The sequence below is a fragment of the Nicotiana tabacum genome, chromosome 17 (genome assembly GCF_000715075.1).
Source record: "Nicotiana tabacum cultivar K326 chromosome 17, ASM71507v2, whole genome shotgun sequence".
In the NCBI taxonomy this organism is placed as follows: domain Eukaryota; kingdom Viridiplantae; phylum Streptophyta; class Magnoliopsida; order Solanales; family Solanaceae; genus Nicotiana; species Nicotiana tabacum.
In genome coordinates this window covers 134,658,642-134,685,536 of record NC_134096.1, presented here as the reverse complement: position 1 = coordinate 134,685,536, position 26,895 = coordinate 134,658,642, and the positions used below count along the sequence as shown (strand labels likewise).

At 37.3% G+C, this 26,895-nt stretch overlaps 1 pseudogene; it reads right to left on the bottom strand.

The window, feature by feature from the left end:
* Window positions 1-21,309: 21,309 nt before the first annotated feature.
* Window positions 21,310-25,459, bottom strand: LOC142172127 (uncharacterized; annotated as a pseudogene).
* Between the last annotated feature and the right edge of the window lie 1,436 nt (window positions 25,460-26,895).

Genomic DNA, 26,895 nt, shown 5'->3' with positions numbered 1-26,895 from the left:
TAATTTTTAAATATTTAACTGTAATTATAATTTTATTCACTGCAAATTCTATTGTAAGGAATAAAAAAATGATGTGATATTTTATTTTTGGATATTTGTGTTTGCAGAATCATTAGTGTTACCAAATATTTTTCTAGTCTCTCTCTCCCTTGCCCGCCCCCATCCCTATCTTTTATATTTTTAAATATTATTTTAGTCATTTATTTTAATTATTGAGTGAAATTTTTAAAGATATTTTTACTAAACAGAAAAATATTGTTTGGAGAGAGAAGTAGTTCAAATATAATATGAACTATTATAATTCACATATAATAACATGAAAGGAATTACAATTATGTTATATTATTCAAATAAAAATAATTTATGTAAGATAATTAAAATATTAATTAGTTTTAAGGTCCAATTTAAAGATTTAACAAAAAATTTAGGTGAAAGAAAGGGACAATTCCTGAAGTATTAACCATTATTTTACGTATAAATTTGCACCTTTTATCCATTCACAATGTCATGGTTAATATTAATATAACTTCTACAAGAACTATATTTGCAAAAATAATATTTTTACTCGTCTTTCGTGGTTGATATTTTTATAACTTCTACAAAAACTAAATGTGGAAAATTTTTAGTATTACTTATGTAAAGTCCTAAATACGTGACTTTTTAAATATTAGGCATAAAAGTTGCATGATCTATTAATTACTTTAATTTCGTTAAAACACAAGCGTTATTTTAATTACTCTTTTTCCCATAGAACTGTACATAGACTAAAAGTAACATGAAAAGAATTATAATTATGTTATATATAGAATTTAAACAAAGAAAGAATTTATGTATGGTAAAAGACCAATTGATTTAATGTCCTAAATTTTAGAACTTCTTACCTACCTCAAATAAGGAAAGATTTAATGATCAAAATTTTAGTCAATTTTAAAGTTCTAAATATTAGGGAATTAATTAAATAAATATTTTATCTAATGCGAAATCTATTTTTAAGGACTAAAAAAGGCGAACGATATTTCACTTTAGAGGTTCATGCTTTTAATATATATATATATATATATATATATATATATATATATAGGCTATAAAACGATTAATTATATGAAAATAAATTATCTTATAGAAATCCTTAATCATCATTCCATATTTTCGTTTATGACACTCACAAATATTTTTTAAAAAGATTGGCCAACTACAATAATATATTTATCATATACTGAAAAAATCACTTCTCAAATGAATTAAACAAATACAAACAATTACTCTCTAAAAGTATTTTTCTATTATTTTGACAAATGTACTTTTTAAAATAAATCGTTTTTTGAAGCTTGACCAAATACGTAGTAAGATTTCTGCAGTCTATGCTTTGGAGCAAGACCTTTTTTTTTTTGTTGCTCTAAGTTGATAGTTGATTATGGAGGAACTAATACATACGTTGATAGATGAGACATTTGCTACATTCGAACTCATGTCTATGATTTATTTCCTTCACTTCATATGCGCGCATAATAGAACGTCATGTGCATGCTTACCACTTGATTATCCATTCTATATCTTCTATAACATTATAAAATATAATTTTAGATTTAAATACGAATTTCTAAAATAAGAAAAACTTAATAAATAAAATTTTAATACATTTCAAAGTTCTAAATATTAGAGAAATTGTATGCATAAAGTAAAAAATCAAAGTCGAAAATATTAGGAATTTCTAATAATTTTAAAAATGTAAATAAGAAACAAAATTTTATTTGGTATCAAACTTGACAATTTTAATTGATTTCTTTGATGCTCAATATTACAACGGTCTAAAAACTTCTTAGTTTCGCATACTGATACGATGTTTGTATTAGAAGGACAAAGATAAAACAACTCAAAAGGCATTACTCCAATGTTAATCTAACGAAAGGATTGACAATATTTAATGTCATACAATAAAAAATAATACTCATGGCTCAAAATAATAAAGGAGTTAATAGAACTCCTAAATCTAAATGAAGTCGAGAGTTTGACAAAATTTATTAACAAAAGAAAACCTCCTAAACCTAAAAGGAGTTAAGCGATCGAAGCTTTCCTTGTGTTAGAAATTTAATAGTCCTAATTCCCCATTTTGAATGGAGTTGAAAGTGAATAATTTATTAACAAAAAGAAACCCTCCTAAACCTAAAAGGAGTACAACGTGGTCAAAACTTTCCTAGTGTGAATTGAAAGTACCTAATTAAAAGGACTCAAATTATAAGTGTAAATAAAAGTCCTAAATATTAGAAAAATGATTAAATGATTATTTTTAAATATTAAAAAAATAATTAAATTACTTATTTAAATACTAGAAAAATAATTAAATAACTATTTTATCCAATATAAACTCTATTTTAAAAGGGTAAAAAATGCGAACGATATTTTGCTAAGGGCCTCGTGCTTTTAATATAGTATAGATAGATTCGCAGAATTTGAGATATTAAATTTAAAAATATAAAAATATATTAATTGTTGAATGGTCAACACAATTATTATCGCAAATAAAATGACAATCGGAAGTAATACGTTCACATTTGCTATAAATAACTTAAAACAGGCATTAATTATCATGATCCATAATTATCACTCATATGAGAGATTACAATCACCTACATGAAGATTATACGTAATATGTAAAATTAGTCATATTATAATTCTTTTACTTATTCAATATTCGTTTACCTTGCATACTATTTAAAATGTCGTTAAGTCGCTCGAAAATGTCAATGCTTGCGGGTAATTTAAAAATAGTAGTATATTTTTTATGCAACGCAATTTCTAGTGAGGTTTATAAATTATAATTTATAGATTTCTGACATGATTCTTGTGGTAGAGGATGAAATTTGAAGGTTTTAAAATCAATAAAATGATAAATACTAGGATATGCATCACTTGATAAAAAATTAATCGATTTGTCAAGTATCGCCCACTCAACGATATTCTTGTTATTTACATGTAACTTTTTTATTGAATATTAACTTTGTCTTTCATAAATTATTGTGCGACTTACTCTACACATAAATTATTACATGCTATCAATAATTGTGGAGTTTATGCCGAAATATCATATCACAAGTTATTTCAAGATAGTTTTTGTACGGTTTTAATATTTTATCTTCAATGTAAAATAATTTCTACTGCAATAACTATACTTGATGATGTTGTTTTTCTTAAACTAAAGTTGTCAACTGGTTACGTTCATGTATTGTCTTAGTTGTATCTATTGGTATACATTATGTTCAACACAAAAGTGAAACCCTACGCAGTTGAGCTCGAGGTTGGACCTTGGGCCCATGCAAGTTAGAAACTGCATAGGATAGATTTAGCCAAGTTGCAGTTATCGATTTTCACAAGTTGAGTTTGAGAATTAAAAAATAGCATTTAGTTTTATTCTTATAACTTCTATATTGTTGTACAAGCGAGAACCTTTGTCACGATCCGAAATTCCACCTTCGAACCGTGATAACGCCTAACATTTCACTTGCTAGGCAAGCCAACGTTAGAATAATATTATCTATTTTTAAAATAATTTTAAATTTATTAATAACAAGGAAACAAATGCGGAAGCAAAGTTTGAAATATAGTAAAATAATTTATCAAACAACGGTGTCTAAATACCATCCCAGAATTGGTGTCATAAGTGCACGAGCTTCTAGAATAAATACAAATAAAGGTCTGAATAATATAAAGCTATTTGAAAATAAACACACAGCTAAAGTACAATAGACGGGAACTTCAGAACTGCGGACGCCATGCAGTTATACCTCAAGTCTCCTCTGATAGCTGAAATCCGAGCAAGTCTATGGTACGCCGCTGGGACCAACTCCAAAATCTGCACAAGAAGTGCAGAGTGTAGTATCAGTACAACCGACCCCATGTACTGGTAAGTGCTGAGCCTAACCTCGACGAAGTAGTGACGAGGCTAAGGCGGTTCACTTACATTAACCTGTACGCAATATTAGTAACAACAGCAATAATAGGAATAAATAAGGTAATTCATTTATAATATTTGAAGGCAACTCAACAGTCATAACCAATTATCATTTCCATTATTTCTGTTGCAGCGTGCAACCCGCTTTCACAATATATCCATATTCAATTCTGTTGCAGCGTGCAACCCGCTCCTCCAACATATTCATTTTAATCTAGTCTGTTGCGGCGTGCAACCCGTTCCTCCAATATTAACTTTTTAACAAGTTTGTTGCGGCGTGCAACCCGATCCTCCAATATTGACTTTCAATAAGTCTGTTGCGGCGTGCAACCCGATCCTCCAATATTGACTTTTAATAAGTTTGTTGCGGCGTGCAACCCGATCCTCCAATATTGACTTTTAATAAATCTGTTGCGGCGTGCAACCCGATCCTCCAATATATTCATTATAATCAATCATGTTGCGGCGTGCAACCCGCTCCTCCAACATTTTCATTTATCAATTCTTATAGAAGAAATTTTTCCCAGTAAATGTAACAATTAATATAAAATTATGAGACAACAAGCATACAATAATTATGGTTTAATTATGAAGCAAATAATGACAAATAGCAAATTATTATAAAAATCAGGGAGCAAATAGGCAGTTTAATATTTATTATGCTAAATATCAAATAACAATTAAGGCACATAATTCAAATAGCATGTAACAATCAATGCAGGAATTCAAGAATTTATATTTGCAAATAATAAGAGAGAAATAATTATTATAATAATTAATTTATGATTAAAAATAATTTATGATTTTTCAAGTAAGCAGGCAAACAATTAATTTGACGACGTATAGACACTCATCACCTCGCCTATACGTAATTTACATGCAATTCACATAACAAATAATTTAAGGGTTCTATTTCCTCAAGTCAACGTTAACCCTGACACTTACCTCGCTTTGCAAATTCCAATCAATTATTCAACCACAACTTTTCCTTTTAAATTTGCCTCCGAAAGCTTCAAATCTGTTCACAAACAATTCAATATATTCAATACGAATCATAGGAATTAATTCCATATGAATTTATAAATTTTCCGGATAAAAATTCGAAATTCATTAAGATATTCAGCAGTGGGACCCATGTCTCAAATTCCGAAAAAACTTGCGAATTCCGAACACCCGTTCCGATACGAGTTCAACCATACCAAATTTGTCCAATTCCGATATCAAATGGACCTTCAAATCTTAATTTTTCGTTTTTTGGAAAGTTTTACAAAAATTTTAATTTCTTCCATCTAAATCCGAAATAAATGATGAATATAGACATGGATTTGTGAAATACAATCACTACATGATAAAGAACACTTACCCAGTTCAAAGTCGTGAAAATTCCCCTTGAAATCGACTAAATCCGAGACTTAAAACTCAAAAATGAGTAAAAATAGCTAAGACCCGGTTTTATGTATTCTGCCCAGCATTTTCGCAATTGCGAGTTATATTTCGCACTTGCGGTCTCGCATTTGCGAGACAAAGCTCGCATTTGTGATGTAGGGCTGCCAGGCGAGGTTCTGCACCTGCGGACAAAATGTCGCACATGCGACGTCCGCTTCTGCGCAAAAAGGCCACACCTGCGAAGACCGCATCTGCGATAGAAGTCTCGCTTGTGCGAGCTCGCACCTGCGGTCAAAATTCCGCAGGTGCGATTACACCAGAACTCAAAACTTCAGATTTTGCTAAAGTCCAATTCTTGTTCCGATTTCGATCCATTTCACTCTCGGGGTACTCGGGACCCCGCTCGAATATACCAACAAGTCCCGTAACATAATACGAACTGACTCGGGGTCTAAAATCACGTCAAACAACACTGAAATTACAATTCACACTCGATTCGAACTTTGAGTTTTAAACTTTTAATTTACAAATCTCGTGCCAAAACATATTAAATGAATCCGGAATGACTTCAAATTTGGCACACAAGTCATAAATGACATAACGGAGCTGTTCAAATTTTCAAAATCAGATTTCGGCTCCGATATCAAAAAGTCAACCCCGTGGTCAAACTTGGGATATTTAGCCTTTAAATTGCTAATTCCGTTAAATGGTCATAACTTGAGATAGGGACCTCCAACTTAAATTCCGGGCATATGCCCAAGTCCCAAATCACGATACGGACCTATCAAAAATTTTAAAATACTGATCCGGATCTGTTTGCTCAAAATGTTGACCAAAGTCAACTTAGTTGAGTTTTAAAGCTTTATTTTCCATTTTAATCCATTTTTCACCTGAAAACTTTTCGGAAAATTTTACGGACTGTGCACGCAAGTCGATGAATGATAAATTGTGCTTTTTTCGAGGTCTTAGAACACATAATTACTTATTAAATTTAAAGATGACATTTTGGGTCATCACATTCTCCACCTCTAAAACAAACGTTCGTCCTCGAACGGAGTTAGAAAAAGTACCTGAGCTGGAGAAAAGGTGTGGATCTTTACTCTGCATGTCCGACTCGGACTCCCAGGTAGATGCCTCTACCGGCTGACCTCTCTATTGTACCCGAACTGAAGGATAACTCTTTGACCTCAACTGTCGGACCTGCCGGGCTAGAATAGCCACCGGCTCCTCCTCGTAAGTCAAATCTTTGTCCAATTGAACTGAGTTGAAATCTAACACATGAGACGGATCACCATGATATTTCTGGAGCATAGACATATGGAACATCGGATGAACCGCTGATAAACTAGGTGGTAATGCAAGCCTGTAGGCTACTTCACTCACCCTTTCAAGAATTTCAAAGGGTCCGATATACCTAGGGCTCAACTTTCCCTTCTTTCCGAACCTCATTACACCTTTCATAGGTAAAACCTGAAGCAATATTTGTTCTCCAACCATGAATGCAATATCACGAACTTTATGGTCGGCATAACTCTTTTGCCTAGACTGAGCTGTGCGAGGTCGATCCTGAATAATCTTGACCTTATCCAAGGCATCCTGTACCAAATCGGTACCCAACATCGAGCCTCTCCCGGTTCAAACCAACCAACTGGTGATCGGCATCGCCTTCCGTATAATGCCTCATATGGAGCCATATGAATTCTCGACTGGTAACTATTATAAGTAAACTCCGCAAGTGGCAAGAAATGATCCCAAGAACCTCCAAAGTCTATAACACAAGCGCGAAGCATATCTTCCAATATCTGAATAGTGCGCTCTGACTGTCCGTCTGTCTGTGGATGAAATGCTGTACTCAACTCCACCCGCGTGCCTAACTCACGTTGTACAGCCCTCCAGAAATATGAGGTAAACTGTGTACCTCGATCTAAAATAATAGACACGGGCACACCGTGAAGGCGGACAATCTCATGAATGTAAATTTCAGCTAACCTCTCTGAAAAATAGGTAACTGCCACTGGAATGAAATGGGCTGACTTGGTCAACCTGTCCATAATGACCCAAACTGCGTCAAATTTTCTCTGAGTCCGTGGGAGCCCAACAACAAAATCCATTGTGATACGCTCCCACTTCCACTCAGGAATTTCTAACTCGTGAAACAAACCACCAGGTCTCTGATGCTCGTACTTAACTTGCTGACAATTCAGACACCGGGGCTACATGTGTAACTATATCCTTTTTCATTCTCCTCCACCAATAATGTTGCCACAAATCTTGATACATTTTTGCGGTACCTGGATGAATAGAATACCTGGAACTGTGTGCCTCTTCAAGTATTAATTCACGAAGCCCATCCATATTAGGCACACAAATACGGCCTTGCATTCGCAGAACTCCATCTTCCCCCACAACAACATGTTTAGCATCACCATGCCACAATGTGTCCTTAAGGACAAGTAAATGAGGATCATCATACTGCCATCTCTGATGTGCTCATATAAAGAAGACTGAGCGATTGTACAAGCTAGAACACGACCGGGTTCTGAAACATCTAACCTCACGAACTGATTAGCCAAAGTCTGAACATCTGCAGCTAATGGCCTCTCACCAACCGGAATATACGCAAAACTGCCCATACTCACAACCTTTCTACTCAAAGCACCGGCCACCACATTGGCCTTTCCAGGGTGATACAAAATGGTGATATCATAGTCTTTCAATAACTCCAACCATCTTCTCTGCCTCAAATTAAGATCTTTTTGTTTGAACAGATACTGAAGGCTATGATGATCAATAAATACCTCACATGAGACACCGTAGAGGTAATGCCTCCAAATCTTCAGCGCATGAACAATGGCTGCCAATTCTAAGTCATGAACAAGATAATTCTTCTCGTGAACTTTCAACTGCCGCGACGCATATGCAATTACCTTGCCATTTTGCATTAATGCTGCACCAAGCCCAATGTAAGATGCGTTACAATATACCGTATACGATCCTGAAATCGTGGGTAATACCAATACTGGCGCCGTACTCAAAGCGGTCTTGAGCTTCTGAAAGCTCAACTCACACTCGTCTGACCATCTGAATGGAACACCCTTCTGGGTTAGTCTGGTCAATGTGCTTGCTATAGATGAAAACCCTTCCACGGACCGACGATAATAACCTGCCAAACCCAGGAAACTCCGGATCTCTATAACCGAAGTATGTCTAGGCCAATTCTGAACAACCTCAATCTTCTTAGGATCCACCTTTATGCCTTCTGCTGATACAACATGTCCCAAAAAGGCAACTGAGTCTAACCAAAACTCACATTTTGAAAATTTGGCCTATAACTAATTATTCTTCAAGGTGTGAAGCACATTTCGAAGATGCTGCTCATGCTCCTCTCGACTGCTGGAGTAAATCAAGATATCATCATGAATACAACCACAAAAGAATCCAGATAGGGCTTGAACACCCGATTCATCAAATCCATAAATGCCGCTGGAGCATTTGGCAACTCAAATGACATCACTAGGAACTCGTAATGCCCATACCGAGTCCGAAAAGCTATCTTAGGGATATCAGATGCCCTAATCTTCAACTGATGGTAACCAGATCTCAAATCAATTTTCGAAAATACCTTGGCACCCTGAAGCTGATCAAATAAGTCATCAATTCTTGGTAGCGGATATTTGTTTTTGATAGTGGCCTTATTCAACTGCCGATAATCTATACACATCCGCATCGAGCCATCTTTCTTCTTTACAAATAATACTAGTGTACCCCAGGGCGAGACACTGGGTCTAATAAATCATTGATCAAGCAAGGCTTGTAACTGCTCTTTCAATTCTTTCAACTCTGGTGGGGCCATACGGTATGGTGGAATAGAAATGGGCTGAGTGCCCGGAGCCAAATCAATATAGAAGTCAATATCTCTGTCGGGTGGCATCCCTGGCAGATCTATAGAAAATACTTCTGAAAATTCACGAACAACTGGTACTGAGTCCATAGAATGGACATCTGTACTGGGATCGCGAATATAAGCCAAATAGGCTAGACACCCTTTCTCTACCATACGCCGAGCTTTCATATAAGAAATAACCCTGCTGGCAGAATGGCCATGAGTTCCTTTCCACTCTAATCGAGGTAACCCCGGCATAGCTAGGGTCACTATCTTGGCATGACAGTCCAATATAGCATGATAAGGAGACAGCCAATCCATACCCAAGATGACATCAAAATCTACCATATCAAGAAGTAGAAGATCCACACTAGTTTCAAGATTACCAATAGTAACCACACACGAACGGTAGACATGATCTACTACCACAGAGTCTCCCACCGGTGTAGATACACACACAGAAGCACTCGGAGAATCACAAGGCACAACCAAATATGAAGCAAAATAGGAGGATACATAGGAATAAGTAGATCCTGGATCAAATAGAACTGAAGCATCTTTATGGCAAACTGGAATAATACCTGTGATCACAGCATCAGATGACTCGGCCTCAGGCCTAACTGGAAAAGCATAAAATCGGGGCTGGGCCCCCACCACTCTGAACTGCATCTCTGAGACGGCCTCTAACTGGCTGGCCTCCACCTCTAACGGTCTGACCTCTACCTCTAATGGCCTGACCTCCACATCTAACTGCCTGACCTCTACCTCTAACTGGCTGAGCAGGCGGTGAAGCAACCGGTGCCGGTATGATGGCACGAGAATCTTGCTGAGATATGTTACTTGCCAATCTAGGGCAATACCTCCTGATGTGACCAATATTCCCACACTCATAACACCCATCCTGATGTCGTGGCTGCTAAAGCTGAAGCTGACCCAGATGGGCCAGATGACCACTGTAGTAACTTTGGAGTGGTGGTGCACTGATAGGAGCTGAATGTGCACTGAATACTGGCTGCCCAGAGCAAGGCATAATAGGACCGTGACTCCCTGAAGCACCGGGAGATACATGAAGTGCTGAATGAAACGGTCTGGGAGGATAACCCCTACCAAAATTACCCCTGCCCCCAGACGAGGCATCACTGTAACCACCAAATTGAGGAGGCCTCTTATCGGACCTTTGCCCTCTTTCCTGTGTAAGAACCATCTCGATCCTCCTTGCGACATTAGCAGCCGCCTGAAAAGAAATCTCACCTCCGGTCTCCCTAGCCATCTGAAGTCTGATAGGGTGTGTGAGTCCCTCAATGAACCTCCTCACTCTCTCTCCCTCCGTAGGTAGTAAAAGGAGAGCATGACGGGTCAAATCCACAAAACGGGACTCATACTGAGTAACAATCATACTGCCCTGCTGTAGACGCTCAAATTGCTTGCGAAATTCCTCTCTCAGTGTGATAGGGAGGAATTTCTCCAGAAATAGCTGAGAGAACTGCTCCCAGGTAAGTGCAGGTGATCCGACAGGTCGGGTTAATGTGTAATCTCTCCACCACCTCTTGGCGAAACCCGTCATCTGGAATACAACAAAATCAATCCCACTGGTCTCAACTATACCTATGTTCCGCAGCACCTTGTGGCAGCGTTCAAGATAATCCTGTGGGTCCTCAAAAGGTGTATCACTAAAGTGAACTGGAAAGAGCTTAGTGAACTTATCCAGTCTCAATAAGGCATCAAAAGACATGGCGGGCCTATCACCGGTCTGTGCCACAATAACTGGCTGAACTACCCCAACTGGCGGGGCTGCTGGAGCCTGATTCTGGGGAGCCATCTGCTCCAGAGCGGGAATAGTGAGAGTTTGTGCTTTTTCCCCAGCCTGTGAGACGGCTGGTGCCACTAGAAATATACCATTCTAGGCCACACCCTCCATAAGACTCACCAATCGGACTAGAGCGTCCTGAAGCACTGGAGTGGCTATGAATCCTTCTAGGACCTGAACTGGTCCAACTGGTACATTCTGAATTGGGACCTCCTCCTGAAGGTCTACCTGAGGTTCTATAACAGGTGCAGCTGCTCGAGCTATGGACTGAGCTCTACCTCGGTCTCTGCCTCGGCCTCTAGCACGACCTCGGCCTCGACCTCTACCCCTGGCCATAGTTGCCACCGGGGGTTCTGGTCCCTGTCCATCGGTAGAAGTATTACGTGTTCTCACCATCTGCGAGAGAATAAGAGTAGAATGGTTCAATCATCGATGATAGAATAAAATCGCACGACAGAATAAGAAAGAAGTGATATTGTTCCTAAACTTCATAGTCTCTGAGAGATAAGTACAGACGTCTTCGTACCGATCCTTCAGACTCTATTAAGCTTGCTCGTGACTCGTGAGACCTATGTAACCTAGTGCTCTGATACCAACTGTCACGACCCAAAATTCCCACCTTCGGACCGTGATGGCGCCTAATATTTCACTTGCTAGGCAAGCTAACGTTAGAATAATATTATCCATTTTTAAAATAATTTTAAATTTATTAATAATAAGGAAACAAATGCGGAAGCAAAATTTGAAATATAGTGAAATAATCCATCAAACAATGATGTCTAAATACCATCCCATAATTGGTGTCACAAGTGCACGAGATTCTAGAATAAATACAAATAAAGATCTGAATAATATAAAGCTGCCTGAAAATAAACACACAGCTAAAGTACAATAGACGGGGACTTCAGAACTGCGGACGCCATGTAGTTATACCTCAAGTTTCCTCTGATAGCTGAAATCCGAGCAAGTCTATGGTACGTCGCTGGGACCAACTCCAAAATTTGCACAAGAAGTGCAGAGTGTAGTATCAGTACAACCGCCCCCATGTACTGGTAAGTGCTGAGCCTAACCTCGACGAAGTAGTGACGAGGCTAAGGCGGTTCACTTACATTAACATGTACGCAATATTAGTAACAACAGCAATAATAGGAATAAATAAGGTAATTCATTTATAATATTTGAAGGCAACTCAACAGTCATAACCAATTATCATTTCCATTATTTCTGTTGCAGCGTGCAACCCGCTTTCACAATATATCCATATTCAATTCTGTTGCAGCGTGCAACCCGCTCCTCCAACATATTCATTTTAATCTAGTCTGTTGCGGCGTGCAACCCGTTCCTCCAATATTAACTTTTTAACAAGTCTGTTGCGGCGTGCAACCCGATCCTCCAATATTGACTTTCAATAAGTCTGTTGCGGCGTGCAACCCGATCCTCCAATATTGACTTTTAATAAGTTTGTTGCGGCGTGCAACCCGATCCTCCAATATTGACTTTTAATAAATCTGTTGCGGCGTACAACCCGATCCTCCAATATTGACTTTTAAAAAGTCTGTTGCGGCGTGCAACCCGATCCTCCAATATTGACTTTTAATAAGTCTGTTGTGGTGTGAAACCCGATCCTCCAATATATTCATTATAATCAATCATGTTGCAGCGTGCAACCCGCTCCTCCAACATTTTCATTTACTAATTCTTATAGAAGAAACTTTTCCTAATAAATGTAACAATTAATATAAAATTATGAGACAACAAGCATACAATAATTATGGTTTAATTATGAAGGAAACAATGACAAATAGCAAATTATTATGGAAATTAGGGAGCAAATAGGCAGTTTAATATTTATTATGCTAAATATCAAATAACAATTAAGGCACATAATTCAAATAGCATGTAACAATTAATGCAGGAATTCAAGAATTTATATTTACAAAGAATAAGAGAGAAACAATTATTATAATAATTAATTTATGATTAAAAACAATTTATGATTTTTCAAGTAATGAGGCAAACAATTAATTTGACGACGTATAGACACTCGTCACCTCGCATATATGTCGTTTACATGCAATTCACATAACAAACAATTTAAAGGTTCCATTCCCTCAAGTCAAGGTTAACCCCGACACTTACCTCGCTTTGTAAATTTTAATTAATTATTCAACCACAACTTTTCCTTTTAAATTTGCCTCCAAAAGCTTCAAATCTATTCACAAACAATTTAATATATTCAATATGAATCATAGGAATTAATTTCATATGAATTTATAAATTTTTCGGATAAAAATTTAAAATTCATTAAGATATTCAGCAGTGGGACCCACGTCTCAAATCCCGGAAAAACTCGCGAAATTCGAACACCCGTTCCGATACGAGTTCAACCATACCAAATTTGTCCAATTCCGATATCAAATGGACCTTCAAATCTTAATTTTTTATTTTTTGGAAAGTTTTACAAAAATTTCAATTTCTTCCATCTAAATCCGAAATAAATGATGAGTATATACATAGATTTGTGAAATACAATTACTACATGATAAAGAACACTTACCTAGTTCAAAGTCGTAAAAATCCCCATTGAAATCGCCCAAATCCGAGACTTAAAACTCAAAAATGAGTAAAAATGGCTAAGACCCGATTTTATGTATTCTGCCCAGCATTTTCGCATTTGCGAGCTATATTTTCACACTTGCGGTCTCGCATTTGCGAGACAAAGCTCGCATTTGCGAAGTAGGGCTGCCAAACGAGGTTCCGCACCTGCGGACAAAATGTCGCACCTGCGACGTCTCTGCGCAAAAGGGCCGCACCTGCGAAGACCGCATCTGCGATAGAAGTCTCGCTTCTGCGAGCTCATTACACCAGAACTCAAAATTTCAGATTTTGCTAAAGTCCAATTCTTGTTCCGATTTCGATCCGTTTCACTCTCGGGGTACTCGGGACCCCGCTCGAATATACCAACAAGTCCCGTAACATAATACGAACTGACTCGGGGTCTAAAATCACGTCAAACAATACTGAAATTACAATTCACACCCCGATTCGAACTTTGAGTTTTAAACTTTTAATTTGCAAATCTCGTGCCAAAACATATTAAATGAATCCGGAATGATTTCAAATTTGGGACACAAGTCATAAATGACATAACGGAGCTGTTCAAATTTTCAGAATCGGATTCCGGCTCCGATATCAAAAAGTCAACCCCGTGGTCAAACTTGGGATATTTAGCCTTTAAATTGCTAATTCCGTTAAATGGTCATAACTTGAGCTAGTGACCTCCAAATTAAATTTCGGGCATACGCCCAAATCCCAAATCACGATACGGACCTACCAGAATTTTCAAAACACTGATCCAGATCCGTTTGCTCAAAATATTGACCAAAGTCAACTTAGTTAAGTTTTAAAGCTCTATTTCCCATTTTAATCCATTTTCACATGAAAACTTTCCGAAAATTTTTACGGACTGCGCACGCAAGTCGAGGAATGATAAATGGTGCTTTTTTCGAGGTTTTAGAACACAGAATTATATATTAAATTTAAAGATGACATTTTGGATCATCACAACCTTATATATAATATGGTCGGGATTGTGTTAACAAGTGATCATACGACTATGGAGCCAAATTCATTATGTGACAATTCATATTCCTCGAGCTATCTTGCTTGACCTGTTTTCAACTAACTTATATATATCTCTCCAACATCTTTAATCCTGACGATTAATATTTTTCTTACCTTAGTCGAATTTCAACAATTTTATTTTCTTATCGTCTCGCCTATTTTGAACTTGTTTAGCCATTAATGAATGCACTCTCCTACTCAATAGTTCTATAAATCTTGAGGAATACTTCTCATTCGATCTTGGATAAACTTACCAAAATAATGTTGCGCTAGTTTGGCCAATGATTCGTAAGCCGAATTTCACTTTAAAATTTAAATTAATATGTATTCTAAAGAATAGTTGAAACAACATAAATAATAATAAATAAATTACATACACTTATAGTGCTTGACAAGTTATACAACCCTCGCTAACTCACCTTTCATGCATTACAAAGGATGAAACGAATATACATGACAATATGATAAGTATTAGGAGAGCAGTTTGATAATGTATGGGTAAAATTATCGTGCACTCTATCTCCTTTCTCACTCTTTATCCCTCGCCTCTATTGTTTTAGTTTAATTGTGTTCGTCCTCTTTTTTCTCTAGCCATGCTCGCGTAGTTAAATATCCTCTAAACCTGTACAAATAGTTGCCATCTTTCTTGGGAGGTGAACCATATATTCATTTCTTCAAGATTATAATGTCATTCTTGAGAACTTGATAATTGCCAATTTTTCCATAGGTTTAACACATGCATATCGGACACTAATGTTTTTCTTGATTGGATGTTCTTTGTAAATGGATTAATACTTACTGATAAGTTCCAACAACATCTTCATCACATTGTAAAATTCATCAAATGCTGCAAACAATCATATCATTTGCATAAAGATAACTCTTCTTGCTGGTCATTTCTACTTAACCTAATGCTTTCATTGTTCTCCATTGTACTTGATACCACTAATTTGTCGCATATGAATAAAAATATAAAATATATTAATTAATATTCTATGAGAAAATATAATTATGTTAAAGTATTATTTAGATTAGGAATGTCTTTATTTCACCGATTCTTTTGAAGCTTAGCTTTTAACTAACAAGAAGTTCAATTCACCAAAGCAGAAATATTCGGGACTCCCTAAACTTGACAACTTTTGTTTAGTTCCCCCTTGAATTTTATGTGGTCTTTAATACCCTAAACTTGAAAATTTAATAGGCTCGACACCCCTAGGCACTGATGTGGCAAAAAGCGTGACTACACTCTCTTTTAGGCGCGTGGGAGGGAAGAAAATTTGAGAAATCAGATTCTAAGTGAGGTATTTTTTCAAATATTAATTGCCACATACTCAAATATAATAATTTATTTATTCCAATTGTATTTGTCATGGTTTTTTCTTAATGTACATTGCATTTTTTTTTAATCTCAATTGTGTTTTAGATACAATGAATATTTATCTCTACTATGTATAATTTTTTTCCGGTCCAAATCTACAAAAGTTAGTTAAAACTCTATTTCTTTTAGCCAAATAATTAAAAGAAGGTTTATTCAAAGTAATAAAATTCAAATGATATATTTTCTACAAAAAAAAATATTATGTATTTTCTTTTCATGCGACTATTTATTTAAACTATGCATTATTTTTTTCGGGTCAAATATATAATATTTGGTTGGAATTTTATTATTTTTAGCCAAAATACGAAATTCCAATAACGTATTTTTTTTATTTTTTCTTTACATGGAATAAGTAAATGTTCTAACTGTGTATTCCTTCTTTTCCTAACCAAATCTTTAAAATAGTTTGATTAAAATATTATTATCTTTATCCAAATAAAAAGTTATAGTCAAAATAATATTGTTCCAATTTTTTTTTATTACAAATTTGGCATGAAAGAAAATAATTTAAATAATTGGTGTACCTAAAAAGGTAAAAATATATATTTTACTATAAAAAAAATACTATATGGACAAAAAAAATCCATGTGGCAGTGCGTGTGCCATACTCGTGTAGATGTCAACGTACATAGGGGTTGAGGCTATCCAAATGCTAAGTTCAGAGGGGTATTAAAGACCACATAAAATTTAAGGAGAAACTAAATAAAAATTGCCAAATTTAGGAGGACCGAACTATTCCACCATTCACCAAAATTTGAGTGTATGCATGAGATATGACTTCAATTTGACTAGACAATAATGAATAACCTAGCTATTTCTCAAGTCATTATAGATCGAGTTGAACCACCATAGTTCTCAAATTTTCGATCTCTCATACCCTAGTACTTGCGCGCAGATTATATGTACCCCACACATATTTCACAAGCCATGTTTTAAATTGATGATGTTCACAACTTCTTATCCTCTTTGCTCAAGATCTTTTCGTTCTTTAATTCTCATTCATCCTGTTATAATTTGACGACCGAGACCACCCTACAGGCTACACCTCTAACCATTATTTATCACCCTTATACATTTATTCCAATAAGATTTTTAGTCGTCAAAACTCAAAATACATCCATCAATCTCTCTCAATATCTAAAAGGATCAAGCCACTTTTTAAAACTCTTTAAAGTCTTCTCTACTTTATATTAATCTCCAAAATCAAGCTTTGATCAAGGTGTTAATTTAAGGCACTTCATTAGTTTAAATGAATAATGCTGAAGTTTTGACAAGACCAATGTGCATAGGATTTTTCTGCTCGTACTCAGTCAAATTCTAGTATAGTTTATGATATCGTCCCACAAAGATTGGTTAATCTAGGCTACAAACTTTTAATATTTTTACTACTATTTGAGAGAACTGAATTAATGAAAGGTAAGTGAGGTTTTAAAACTTGTTAATTACTTAAAGTAAAACAAACAACTTTCGAAAAATTCACAATTTAAAAAGAGTTGGGAATCGTTGAATTCACTTGATAATATTATTCCAATAAAATATCAATTTCTACATGTATTTATCTAAAGAATAATCGCTTATTGTTAATACAATTATATTTGCTCACTAAGAAAAAGTCAATTAATAGCACTCTATAAGTTTATGTAATTAATTGAGTTAAAACTAGTGACGATCAAATCAAAATATTTTCTAGCTTGAATTGTGCTAAAATGTAGTAAAAATTTCGTAAGAATATTTTTACTAAAAATCAATAATCTTGCCTATAATAATTCCTCCGTGAGAATTAAAACTGAGTCAAACAAGATTGCAGATTTGAAATAAGAGTTTTACAAAAAATTATTCTCACTCTACTATTTTATTCATTGGTTATTATATATTAATTTTGCTCAGTGAGAATTACAAAATTAATATAAGAATAACTTAAAGAAAATATATAGAAGTGATAATAATGATTAATTAGAAACCATTATTTCAGCACAATATAAATTGTAAAAAGAAAATTTCAAGCCAAGGATGTATTAAAACTGAAATAATATTATAAAAATACTTATCAAGCTTCATCAACTATCCCAACAAACGAGATTACTCCATTATGGAGTATTTAAATCTCACAACAAAAAGAAATTCTAGAATATTACCAATACTCTTAGAAAATCCAAAAACTTACAAGAAGACAATAAAATAGTTAAAGAAAGAAGTTAAGACCATAGTTTAGAGAAAGGTAGTTCTCTTCCTACCTCTCTCCCATTTTGTTAGAATATAAGGGTCCACCAAACTCTATAGAGAACCAGGTCCTCTATCAGTTCCACTAGAACACACGCACACAACAGTAAGTAGATGATAAAGGAATTTTACGTGAAAAATTCTCAGCTCAACGGGATTAAAAACCACGACCTATCCTTGTAGGATTTCAACTTCACTACTGAGAAACTTTTAGATTACAACCTATGCAACCTAGGAATTAACCTCTTAATCTCTCACTAACTTGTAATACTCTATTACAAGCCACTTTGTAATAACTCTATTACAAAGACTTTACAACTTGACTAACTCTAGCCAAGACTCAAACACAAAGGTTTAAGGTTTACAAAGGGTTTCCTACAGAATACTTCTAAACAAGCTAAGTATGAAATATAATTTAAGAACTATTACAAAGTTACAACTCAACTAAGGACATACAATGACTTGCTGTGGGGAACTGGTCCGTAGTAGTGTTGTTCTTTGTTGTTGATGCACTTGAGAGTTGATTGTTTGATCATCAATGACCGTATAAGAGCTTCAATGATTTCTCTAAGTGAACAAGTGATTTGTTTTATCTTCTTTGATGTTAATAATGCATTTGTGACATCACTAGGATGATGTAAGCAAGGTAGGTAAAAGACACTCCCCATAAAGTTGACTGCTGCACTATTTTTGCACTGTAGCGTGTGCAGGCAGCAACTTTACAGTTGGGGCAGTTGACTTGTACTGTTTCCTCGGGAAACGATAGTTATCTGTTCCCTCTGTTGTTCCTTTGACTCTGAAGAGTTGAAGCATATTCCAAGCTAGAACCTTTCGATCTTAAGGTCTTGAGGATATGTAACTGATTCTTTATCTGGTTCTTGGCAGTAGGTTTGTTAGATCATCAAAACATAAAGCAAAGATAGTTGTAACCTATCAATTTCTCCCTTTTTGATGATGACAAACTTATAATTGAAGATCCCAAAGAAAAAGCACAGAACTAGAACGTGAACCAGAAAAGTCTTAAGTTTCCTCCTGAGTCTGTATTCTCCCTTAATCAGTGCTCATTAATCAATTATGCACATTAATCTTCCCCATTTTGGCGTCATAAAAAGAAGAGCAACAAGTATATAGCAAAAAGAAGTCTAGCTCGAGTTAACTCATGCCACTTGTTTGCACACAACATGACTAAAAATAGAGCATAAAGACAAGGCATAGTTAGCAAAAAGGAAAAAGCTTGCATTATCATTAATTTGGATTTTTCAACAGGAGAAGAGTCAATGTTACTACCACCATCCATAGTTTTGAACAAAAAAACACACCACAAACATCATCATAAAAAAAACTGACACTGAGGGAATAGACTGATCACTAAAGACTGGACACTGAAGAGATGCTGTTTAGGGAGCATTGGAAGGAGATGGCTTAGAAAGGGCTTGGAGGACTAAATCCATTCGAGCATTTGCTGACATTTGCTCGTTGAGCATTCTCTCTTTCAGGTCCTCCACTCGTTTCCTGAGCTCACCATTCTCTTTGGTTAGACGAGCAACCTCTTCTCCTTGAGAACAACTGGAACCAGGTGTCTCCTGCAGCTGACTTAACTGAGTGTCAAGGATAGCATTCCTTGCTTTCAATTTCCTTATCTCCGAGGTAGCATTGTTCTGAGCGTTGATCAACTGAGATATGGTAGAAGTGCTTCCAACCCCTCCAATTTTCTCGATACACTCACATTCTTCAAGAGTAGCTTTGGAGAAGGTTTGCTTCTTGGTGCCCACTTTAGCTTGTCCCAGAGGAACCTTGAAATGCTTAAAGACCTTGGTGAGAAGGAACCCATACGGCAGCCCATGATTACCATCTTTAAAGTCTGCCACTTTGTTCATGTGCTCTATCATAATCCCAGGCAGATTGATGGTAGTGAAGTTGTCCAGTGCTTCCATGAGGAACAAGTCTGCATGAGAGGCGATAGATCTTCTCTCAGCTCGAAGTAGCAGTACTTTATTCTCCATCTCAAACAGCAGCTGATATACAGGAAGAAGGGCCTTCTTCTGAACTCGTTCCCCTGCTGAAGTACTCTGTCCTTTAATATGGCATTTCTAAAATTTTGAGAACAGGATCCATGGACACTAGACAACCATTCAGTAGACACACCAAGAATGGATCCCAACAAGGCAGAGTGCATCACCATATCAACTCCATTCACCAACACACAAATGTGGTCATCTTCAACTTTAAAAAGGTCAGCGTAGAAACTTTGGACTTCCTCAAATGTGTCCACTGTAAGAACTCACATATCTCAACCAGCTGTCTCATACCAGCCTCCTCCAAGATATCAGGGGCAAATGTGCGGCCCCATAGCACCTTTTGACTTCTTAACCTCTCTTTCCCGACACTCCTTAGATCACTCATTCTGGCCTTCTTTGAGGAACCAAGTTCCTCATCCGTATCAGCTCTTCTCTTAGCAGATTTGCAAACATTCTTTCCCTTTTCATCAGACTTCATAGACTTTTTACCAAATTCTTCCATCACCTTGGAAGTAGACTCTTCTACCAACTTATCACCAGATTCTTTCACCATACTTTTACTAGAAACAACATCATCAGACTTGTTCAAACCTTCAGCAGACATAGAAGATCCCATTTTAGGCTTGGGGAGACCATGCTTCTATGAGCGCTTTCTAGTTAAGGAACTAGGTTCCTCTTTTACTTCATCATCCACATTCACAACTAGCAGTGACTTCTCGCTCACAACTTTCCCATCTTTCACTAATTTTCTTCTCCTTGACTTAGCTTGGCTGTTCTTAAGCTCAGACTCAAGAGCATCCTTCCTTTGCAACCTTGTAGTAGATCGCTTAGGAGTGGACTCTTGAGCAACCATTGGTCTACGCCTAGTCAAGCTAGCAATCAATATATCATCAGAATCCTCTTCACCAACACATTTTTCTTCTCTGGACACAGATCTTTCCTCAGGCATCACCGCACACCCAAAGGCTCAACATCAAAATAAGGAGAGGGAGCAGGGTCAACACTGACCTGGGGCTCTTGAGAGGACCCATGAGTTAAATCCTCCTAGGAGGAATCAGGTCCCTCATTTGGTACCCCAGTAGTATTGTCATGTGCCGATTGTTCAATAGGCACAAGCTCTTTATCCTCTTTCACAGTCTTATACTCTTCTCCATGAGTCCCAAAACCATCATCATCTCCTTCTATAACAACCCCTTCATGAGCTATGGACAACATGTTCTCTATTGCCTCTTTTTCTTGTACATCCATGGAAAACTCAGTAGAGAAAAGAGTGTTACCTGTGGACATAAGATCAGGAGCAGTCTTTGTTGAGTCAAGCTTCTCGGAACTATCAGTCGGATCTACCCTTGACCTCTTTTTCATAGGCGAGCTTGAAAATGCCTGATTTTCTTCTTTGTCAGCAGTACTCTGTTCATTCCCTTTTTCCGGCGAAGTAGGAGAAGGGCTTTAGGCTACAAATCTTTTGGGAGTTGAGATTTTGCGACTCCTATGAGAACCAGAACTCGAGTGGCAGGAGAGGAGATGGAATGTAGGGGTGACTCTGTCCTAGGGTTTTGGTTTGCAGTGGTATGGGGTGAGGAGTCTAATATGGGTGTATCAACAGGTGAAGATTCAATGGGGATGTCACTTGGAGCACTCGAGGTTGTTTGATTTTCAGCCATGGTGAGAAGAAAAGAAGGGATTTGGCAGTTTGAAGAGAGGCAAAAGAATGGGGTTTTGAAGTTTGATGGGAGGAGTTGTAACAGTGATAGATGAAGTTATGATATATGAGGGACCGATTAAGAAAGGGCGGTAGTTTTAGGAGTCGGGTCGATAATTATCGGGTAAGATGTTTGGGTTCATAAGACGCAGTGAAAAGAAACTGACGCACTGATGACATGACACTTGTATTATCCGTTCAAAATTGTGTATGAGAGAACAAAGAAACTACTAACCTGTGTCAGAGGAACCAGGTTCCCTGACAAATCTTGCATCTGTAAGCTTTGCCCTTTTTACCAGCGCGAACTGCATCAACTGCCTATTTGCTCTGTAATCATCATGCGTGTCTACCTGTAACGGTATAGAGATGAGTTAAACTTTGCCAGAAAATACTTTTTAGCTAATTTTACCTGAACATGTCTTTCATAGCCAATCATCGAGGGACCAAGCTCTCAGTTGGGCTTTATTAATCCCAGAGCCGGACGATTTCTTTCAAAATGTTCTCTACTCAAGGCCTTGGTAAATATGTCTGCAATATGATCTTCGGTGCTACAGAATTTTATGCAAATGAGTCCCTTTCAACATTGTCTTTGAGGAAGTGATGACGCACGTCAATGTGCTTGGTTCTCTTATGTTGGACTGGATTTTTGGCCATATTGAGTGCATTTGTATTGTCGCATAGGAGAGGCACAGAATCTGAGAACACTCCAAAGTCTTCCAGCTGCTGCTTGATCCATAGCGACTGGGCACAACAAGAAGCAGTTGCTACATATTCCGCTTCTGTAGTTGAGAGTGCCACTGAGTTTTGCTTCCTTTTACCCCACGAGATTAGGCAGGAACCCAGGAAATGTGCCATTGCAGACGTGCTTTTCATGTCCACCATATATCCTGCATAATCAGCGTCAGGATACCCAATAAGATCGAAGCTTTCACCTGAGGGATAGTAGAGAACCAGGTCCTGCGTTCCTTTGAGATATCTCAATATTCTCTTGGTAGCTTTCAGATGAGATTCCTTTGGATTGGATTGAAACCTTGCACAGAGGCCCACACTGAACACAATGTCTGGTCTGCTTGCAGTAAGATATAAGAGTGACCCTATAATCCCTCTATACATGGTCTAATTTACAGGAGAACCAGGTTCATCCATGTCTAGTCAGGTAGCTGTGGCAATAGGGGTGTCGCTGACTTTTGATGCTTCCATGTGAAACCTTTTCAGCAACTCCTTGATGTACTTCTACTGACTTATCAATGTTCCCTTATAAGATTGCTTTATTTGAAGTCCTAGAAAGAAGTTTAATTCGCCCATCATACTCATCTCGAACTCACTCCCCGTGAGTTTTGCAAATTCTTCACAAAGCGAGTTAGCAGTGGCTCCAAAGATGATATCGTCAACATATACCTGAACAATGAGTAGATTCCTCTCTTTTTTCTTCAGAAAAAGAGTGTTGTCAATTTTTCCTCTTGTAAATCCATTTTCTAAAAGGAATTTTGACAACCTTTCATACCAAGCCCGAGGAGCCTGCTTTAGCCCGTACAATGCCTTGTCCAGTTTGAACACATGCTCAAGATGCTCGTGACTCTCAAAACCAAGAGGCTGCTTGACATAGACTTCTTCTTTCAGATAGCCATTTAGAAATGCACTTTTGACATCCATTTGGAACAGTGTGAACTCCATATGAGATGTAAAGGCAATAAGAATTCTAATGGCTTCCATTCGAGCAACTGGAGCAAATGTTTCATCATAATCGATCCATTCTTCCTTATTGTAGCCTTGAACTACAAGCCTTGCCTTGTTTCTTGTTGTATTTCCAAACTCATCAAGTTTGTTCCTGAATACCCACCTGGTTCCTATGATGGTTCGATCTGCAGGTCGAGGGACCAGGTGCCATACCTTGTTTCTTTCAAATTGATGCAGCTCCTCTTGCATGGCTGTGATCCAGTCTGCATCTTTCAGCGCCTCTTTGATATTTTTGGGCTCTATTTGAGAAAGAAAGGCTGAAAAGGCAAGTGAATTTCTGGCTCTTGATCTGGTTTGAACACATGAGTCAAGAGGGGTGATTATGTTGTCAAGAGGATGTGAGCTTTTGTGCTTCCAGTTTTGTACCTGAATCTCATTTGTAGAGGACTCAGGTATATCTGACTGAGGTTCTTGGCTACTTCTTACTTCAGCAAGTGGAGTACCTTGGACTGCATCAAGAACTCTATTTTCAGCTTCAGTTGTTGTGATCGTGGGGCCAGGTTCCTCTCGAAAGGATGGAGATGTATTTGTATCATCTTTTCTGGATTCCTTGACATGATTCATCATGCCTGCCTTTTCATTTGCCATGTCGATAACTTCACCTGGAACAGATAAAGGTTCTCCATCTTGGTCAACACGTCTGTCCTTCTCATAGGAGATGTGAGATTCATCAAAGATCACATATAGACTCTCTTCAATACACTAAGTCCTTTTGTTGTATACTTTGTAAGCTTTGTTGTGGGATGAGTATCCTAGAAAGATTCCTTCATCACTTTTGGCATCGAATTTTCCAAGAGCTTCCTTTCCATTGTTGAGGACAAAACATTTACACCCAAAGGTCCTTAGATGTGTCAGCTTGGGCTTCCTTCCATTCATCAGTTCATATGGAGTCTTGTTCGGAAGGGACCTGATCATGCACCTGTTCACCAAGTAGCAGGCAGTATTGACGGCTTCTGCCCATAAATTCTTTGCTATCCCACTGTCAATCAACATTGTCCTTACCATGTCTTCAAGAGTTCTATTTTTCCTCTCCACAATACCATTTTGTTGAGGTGTTCTTGGAGCTGAAAAATTATGAGTGATACCATTTTCAATACAGAACTCATCAAATTTGGCATTGTCGAACTCTGTCCCATGATCAGACCTGATGCAAACTACATTATTACTCATCTTCACTTGAATCTTTTTGACGAAAGCAACAAACGCTTCAAAGATTTCGTCCTTGGTTCTGAGAAACAGGGTCCAGGTGAATCTGGAGTAATCGTCGACTATAACGAAGATATATTTCTTTCCTCCCATGCTTGCCACCCTCATGGGTCCACATAGATCCATGTGAAGAAGATCAAGTGACTTTGAGGTACTGACTTCCCTTTTAGGCTTGAATAAAGATCTGACTTGCTTACCTTTTACACATGCATCACACACTTTGTGATTCTTGAAAGTTGACTTGGGCAGACCACAAACTAGGTCATTCCTGACCAATTTGTTCAGCAACGTGAAGCTTGCATGACTCAGCCTCCTATGCCATAATTTAGCATCATCGTTAATAGCACTTAGACAGTTGAGATCACCATTCCGCAGAGACTTAAAATCAGCAACATAGATATTTTTGTATCTTTTTGCTACTAGCACCACCTCCTCACCAGTCACTATGTTTGTGACGGTACATACTTGTGACACAAATTCCATTTTGTTTCCCTTGTCACAGATCTGGGAAACACTTAGCAAGTTGTACTTCAACCCGTTCACGTAGTACATATTTTCGATTGAGTGTGAGAGAGACTTCCCAATCCTTCCAACTTCCAGAATGTATCCTTTCTTGCCATTACCAAAGGATACACTCCCTCCTTGCAGGGCTTTAAGTGAAAGAAAATCAGTTGTACTTCCAGTCATGTGCTTTGACCAGCCACTATCCATGTACCATTGTAGGCTGCTTCCTTTCATTGTTCCCTGCACAAGAGAATTAGGAGTTAGACTTATGAACCTAAACGAGTTTGGGTCCCTTGTAATGAGGAAAAGGGTAAATGAGGGATCTTTTGGTCCAAGCAGGCATCATGCATTTTTTATATGAGGGACCAGGTTCTCTACCAGTAGTTACTTTTTCAGCGAAAACTATGTTTTCTGTTGTGACTGGAATCTGGTCTTACAATTTTCTTTAAAGTGCCAAATGTTGCCACAGTGAGTGCAAAGACAATTATCATGTACAGTAACATACTTGCTATGAGGGTTATAGGGAATCTTTTCCCTTTGGAACCCAATCCCCTGCCTGTTTCCCCCATTGTTGGTGTACATGGCAGTGATAACATTAGAGGACCAGGTCCAGTTGAGTGATTTTTCAAGATCACTCTTCCTAGTTCCTCATGAAGTTGTTTGTTTTTCTCAAGCTCAACACACAGACTAGACTTCACTGAATTTAACTCACTTTCAAGCTTAATGTGTGCCTCGCTTACAACTTCCTTTCCCTTTTGAGAATTTTCAGGCCTACTCTTTATTTTAGGTTCTCTAATTGTTTCCTTCAAGTCCACTACCACCACTAATAGGTCATCTCTCATTCTCAATATTAGCAACTCTCTCAGTTAAGACTTCTTTTTCCTTTCTTACATACTCACAAGTCTCTTTTAGGTCTACCACATCGACCATTAGATCATTTCTTTCATGTTCTATATTTGTAATTTTTTCATCTAAGGTATCCTTCTCTTTCTTCAGGTTCTCAATTGTTTCCTTTAAGTCAATAACCACGATTACTAAGTCATCTCTGGTTTGTTCTGCTTCCCCTAACTCCACAGTTAAAGTATCTTTATCATTTATAAGGCTGTGATAAGCATCAATTAACACATTTGCCAATGACATGAGTTTTTTAGGAGAATAAAATTTCAGATTTCTCTGAACATCCAAAAATTCACCTCATCATCGTCGTCATCTTCATCATCATCAGACTGAACCATCAAGGCAAAATTGAGTCATACTCAGTTGCTTCACTTTCTACTGCCATCATCTAACTATCACCATGATCATTTTCTTCTTCAGATTCACTGGAGGAGTCTCCCCATGTAGCAAGAGCTTGCTTTACAACATTGTCAGCGACATTCTTTCTCTTGAAGAGTTTATCAGGAGCCGAGTTCCTCTTGGCTGCTTTGTCAAAGTTGTTTTTGTACTGATCTTGCTTTAAGAAAGGGCACTCCTTGATGAAGTGT